Source organism: Echinops telfairi, unplaced genomic scaffold (assembly GCF_000313985.2).
Source record: "Echinops telfairi isolate 266 unplaced genomic scaffold, ASM31398v2 ScPeMD7_25;HRSCAF=90, whole genome shotgun sequence".
NCBI lineage: Eukaryota > Metazoa > Chordata > Mammalia > Afrosoricida > Tenrecidae > Echinops > Echinops telfairi.
In genome coordinates this window covers 3,506,947-3,512,354 of record NW_022103922.1, presented here as the reverse complement: position 1 = coordinate 3,512,354, position 5,408 = coordinate 3,506,947, and the positions used below count along the sequence as shown (strand labels likewise).

The following is a 5,408-nucleotide window of genomic DNA, read 5'->3' as shown; positions in this document are numbered from 1 at the left end:
GACAGTGCCATGAAAAAGACAGCATGTGAACTGCAGAATGGAAGATGAGCTCACTCTGCAGGCTTGCCCTCAAACTGAAATACATGAGTGTGTGTAGTGAGTGTAAGTGCGTCTGGGGCCCTGGGAGCACCGTGGGTTACATGTTGGGATGTCAACCGCAAGGCCACCGGTTCAAAACCACCAGCTGCTCTGGAGAAAGACAGGGCTTTCTAAAGCTCCCGTAAAGAGTGACAGTCTCGGGAACCCCCAGGGGCAGGTCTACCCTGTCCTACTGTGAGTCAGCACCAACTCCGTGGCAGGAGTTACGTGCATGCGCAGGCCTGGATATACAAATGCATGTACATACAGACACAGACACAGATATACATATGCACATACACTCAGGAGCAAGGCAGGGCGTTTGACTCCAGCACAGTCTCTGAGAGTCACAGGGGCAGATCTGCCTCGACCTGTGGGATCGCTGAGTTGGAATTGACTCAGTGGCAGTGAGTTTGACTCTGGTGCTTTGGTCCGACATATACACAGGGGCCCTGGGGGTGCCCTGGGCTATGCACTGGCCTCGAAATGGCAAAGTCAGCAGTTTGAAACCACCAGCTATGCCACAGGAGGAAGATGAGGCTTTGATGTCCCCATCAAGAATTACAGCCTTGGAAACCCCCAGGGGCACCTCTACTCTGCTCTCTAGGATTGCTGTGAGCCAGCATCCACTCACTGGCAGTGAGGGAGTGATACTTACACAGGTGCATGTGAGTGTACCTTGTTGTGTGTAAATTGTACCTTAGAAAATGACTTCAAATCTAAGGTTCCACAAAAACTTGGCTTTAGGGACTTTGCAATATATTCCTGCTTTCCCCAAACTAAACTTACTGCCCTGGAGTCAATGCTGACTCATAGCGACCCTTGGGGGTTTCCGGGACTGTCATTGTTTACAGGAGGAGAAAGCCCAGTCTTTCTCCCATGAAGCGGACAGTGGTTTTGAACTCCTGACCACGTGGATCACTGTCCAATCCGTAACCAAAACCCCACCAGGCTCCTCCCATTCTTGCTAATGTAACCCAAGTCCAAATAGGAATGGTTTCAGATCGGAAATTGCGGACCAGTTTGCAGAAGGGCACAGATGATAGTGGAAGGCCAAAATCTATCTGCAGGTCCCCACATGGACTAAGCCTCCGGTGACTCCTCTCTGACCGTGGCAGAGGGATGTGAGTAACCTTGTTATCAAACAGAGCATGGTAAGGCTAAAATGTAACCCCTTTTAAACCCATTTCAAAGTTGTTTCAGTTACCAAAAACAGGGAAAGGGAAATGCACATGGACTAAGCTATCAGTGACTCCCCGCTGACCTGGGAGCAAGCCCAGCACAGTGGGAAGCAGATGCAGTCAGGCTACAATGTAACACCTTCCCTTGAGCTCCCTTTGACCCATTTAAAATGTGTTCTAGTCTGTAACATTCTCTGCTTTCTTTTTTATTGAAGTTCTTCTTTGCTTCTGTGTGTTGTTTTGCTGGGTTTTGGGAGGGGGGGAGGGAGGGGGTTGCATGTCTTTCTCTATATGAAATCCAGGCTAGGTAAATCTCTAGAGACAGTAACTTAATGAATGACCTCTTGGGGGGGGTGGGGTGGCAGGGAAGGTTGGGGGCCATGGGAAGCTAATAAAGAGTATAAGAAGGAAAAAAAAAACTTATATAATTGATTACAATGATGATCGTATGAGGTAGTTTCAATATGATTGAACTATTGAATTGTGTGGTATGTGACTTATATGTCAATAAAACAATTTTTTAAACCAAAGAAAAAAGCCATAGGTTCTGGCATGAAAAGCATGCTATGAATGGTCATCAGTTTCCCTTGGCCACCCCCCAGGAAAAGACCCCTGGTGTGGTGAGATGAAGCAGTGAGGAGCCCCTCGCACAGCCAGCTGCACTCCAAAAGGCTGCAGGCTCCAGTTACCCCCGGAGGTGGCACGCAAGAAAGGCCTGGCCACCTCCTTCCCCAAACGGGCCATTTAAGACCCTGACACACCGGGGGTTCCAGGGGTCAGAGTGGACTGGGTGGCAGCTAGTTTGTTTGGGGGCTTTTCCCAGAAGCCCACTGGGCCCCAGGCATCAGATCCACAGCCCCAGGATGGCCGGCTCAGTGGTGAAGGGAGTGGGCAGCGACGCAGAGTGGAAGATGACCGTGGGAGACACAGGCTGAGTCAGGCCCGCAGCCCAGGCTGGGCCTCCTGTCTGGGCCGCGGGGGACGCACACTTGCTCGTACTTACGAGCTGAAGAGACGGGAAGCCCGAGGTGCTTATGCTCTGCCGGTGGCTCTGCCCGAAGTTTGGTGGGAGAGTGGCCTGCTTCCTGATGTCCACCGACGAGTGCCTGTGATGGACAGAGAGACGTGGACATGAAGGGGCTGCTGCCAAGGTCACTGCCGTAACAGATGCGACCCGAGGGACAGTCACACAATGATGCAAATCTGGCCTCCTGTGCATGTGGAAGTTGGACACTGAATAAGGGAGACCGAGGAGAAGCATTGGGGTTATGAAGGACGCAGACAGCTCTGTGGGCGGCCAGAAGGACCAACACGTCCCCTCGGAAGAAGCCCAGCCAGCATGCTCCGAAGAGGCAAAGATGGCAGGACTTCCTCTCACGTACTTTGGACGCATGTCAGGAGAGACCAGGCGCTGGAAAAGGAGGCTCTGCCTGGTCGCGTGAGAAAGAGGAGGTCCTCCTGGAGATGGACCGGCTCCAGGACGGGGTCAGTTGGGAGGACGGCGAAGGCAGGGCAGTGTTTCCTTCTCATGCGTAGTAGGGTCACCATGGGCCGGAACCTACACCATGGCACCTAGCGGTCACAGCAGCATCGACAGCCTGTGCTACCAGCACATGGAACCTGGGCGTGGATGCAGGCACTGCCGGTCCCCAGCCGACACCCTTGGGAGCCGGGAGCCGGGCCTGGGAAAGGATGCTGTGGGCCAGCATAGACTCCCCACCCCCCTCGTTCCCAGCATGCCGACTTCTGACACCACTCTGTCCCAGTGTGGACCTCAGGACCCGCTTTCTCAGCCCTCAGTTGGTGGGGGCTGGGCTTCTCCGGCTACGTCACAGACTTGACAGGCAGTGTTCAGAAAGGTGCACCGTAACACGTGCTGGCGAGGGTGCGGACACGCGGGAACCCTCCCCCCGCACGTGACTGGAGGGAAGACAGAAGCGTGTCGGCCACTCTGGGAAACCGGCCTTCCTTTCCTCCGAAGGTTCAACACGGATGAAGATGGCGTCTCGGCAAATGCTGTACGTTACCTGCTCTTGCACCGCTACACATAGAAAGGCAAACATGCCCTATGACCTGCTCCTAGGTCTATGCCCCAGCAAAGTGAACACAGGTCCACGCAGAAAGCGGCCTAGGACGGCGCCGTGGGAGTAGGCAGAATGACCAAGGGCAGAGATCACGGATGCCCAGGAGGACCCGGGGGAGGAGGGGGAGGGTCAGCCCCAAAGCAGACGTGTCACCATTTATGGGGAGTGGAGAGGGTGGGCAGCTTGATGGAGGTGGAACATAGGACAGAGGCTACTCAGGGCTGGGGGGATGGGAGGGTGATGGGGATCCGTTACAAAGGGGGGAAGGGTTTCTCGGGGCTGATGAAGAGGGTCTGGAATTGACAGTGGTGACGGTGGTACAGCAATATGCTGAGAGTCACTTTACCGTTCACTCGAACAGGGTGTGCTGTGTAGCACACTCATTATATCCCTGTAACACACACACACACACATCGGTCAAACAGCAGTGCTACACAAACCTTCATTACACAACACTGTCCAGATGAGGAGCTACTGTTTCTCAGCCTATCCTCCATCAAGGTCTACACACCCCTCAAGGCAGTGTTTCCTTCGAGCTAACCCTTCCCTGAAGAATCTGTGCTCCCATGGGCACCACATCCTCCCGGGACTCCGACTGGGTTCCTCTGAGGTGTTCTTTGAGTTTTCGGAGCCAGGAGCCTGAAGGGGTGGGGACAGGTGGGTTGGGGAGTGTTTCCCAATGAACTTCTTCAAGGTGGCTCTCGCTACCTTTGGAGAACACGCAGGCGCAGTGTCAGGATGGAAAAGAGATCCCAGTGGGCTCACATCCCCCACCTCTCAGTTGGCACTGCAACCCCAGTGCCTTCCTTGTCTTCCCCAGTGACGGGCAGCGAGCACAGAGGTCTGGGTACAAGACAGACACACAGACCCCGGAGGCAGGACAGGGAGATGGGCTCCCAGGTCAGGGGGGTAAACAAGTTCTGCGTCTCTGTCTCTGTCCATCCACCTGTCTGTCAGTTTGTCCTCCTGTGGTGGCTCGTGTGTGACTGGAACCTTTCTCCCTGGTGTTTCAGAGGCCAGCAGGGTCACCAAGAGGGGACAGGTTTCAGTGGAGAATGTCCAAGGGCAGTTCAAGGACACAAAGTGACATATAATGACATGGGCAAGAGGGACCCCTTCACGGAGAAAAGCAAAAGGCCATCCAAAGTCCGGAAGGAAAGACAAGATCAGAGGAGATGCTGAGACTTGCTCTTCCTCATAGACGTAGCTCAAGCACCTGGGGGAAAGGATGCAGTCAAAGGGCGGAACAGAACAATTCAAAAGTGACGTATCAGTGTGAAATGCACAAAGACCCAGAGCCAGAGAAGCAAAAAGTCCTTTACACGGAGAGAACCCAAGTTAAAATTCAAGCCTCGAGCTGCAATGTTGAAGGATTCCCATGGGCGAAATATTGAAGGATGCAAGAATCATCAAAGAAGAGGGAAAGAATACACAGAGTCACTGTACCCAAAAGAATGAGTCGACACCCCACCATTTCAGGAGGCAGCACGTGAGCAAAGAGCAATGGAACTGAAGCAAGAAGTTCAAGCTGCGCTGAAATAAGCGTCAGCCAAAAAACAAGGCTCCTGGAATTGGTGGGATGCCCACTGAAATGTTTCCACATGTCCGCCCTCAGCACGGCTGAAGAAGCACTGGAAGCACTCACCTGTCTGTGCCCGGAATCTTGGAAGAGAGCTACTAGCCCACCAGCTGGAAGGGAGCCCTATCTGTACCCACTGCAGAGAAAGGTCAGCCAACAAAATGTGCAAATCACAGAACAGCATCACGGAGATCACATGCAAGTAAAATGTTGCCGAACATCATCCAACGTCAGTTTCACGAATACGTTGACAGGGAGCTGCCAGAGCTCAGGCCAGATTCAGATGAGGACATGGAACAATGTCAACTGGATGTTGGCTGGAACAAAGAATACCAGAAAGACTTGTGCTTCAAGGCATTCGGCTGTGTGGAATGCAGCAATCTATGGATAGGCTTGAACAAAAGGGAACCCCAGAGCACTTCATTGTGCATCCACACATTCCCAGGAAGCTGAGCTCAGTGCTGTGGGCGGGCAGAGAGGTAACGG

General features: G+C 53.3%; 1 protein-coding gene across 1 annotated transcript in view; it reads right to left on the bottom strand.

Moving 5' to 3' along the window:
• Nucleotides 1–2,350, bottom strand: part of DOCK8 (dedicator of cytokinesis 8) — a 115,069-nt gene extending 112,719 nt beyond the window's left edge. Inside the window, exon 1 of the mRNA XM_045289365.1 lies at nucleotides 2,263–2,350. The gene's annotated coding sequence lies outside the window, so the exon portion shown is untranslated. The remainder of the gene's footprint in view (nucleotides 1–2,262) is intronic.
• Nucleotides 2,351–5,408: the final 3,058 nt, after the last annotated feature.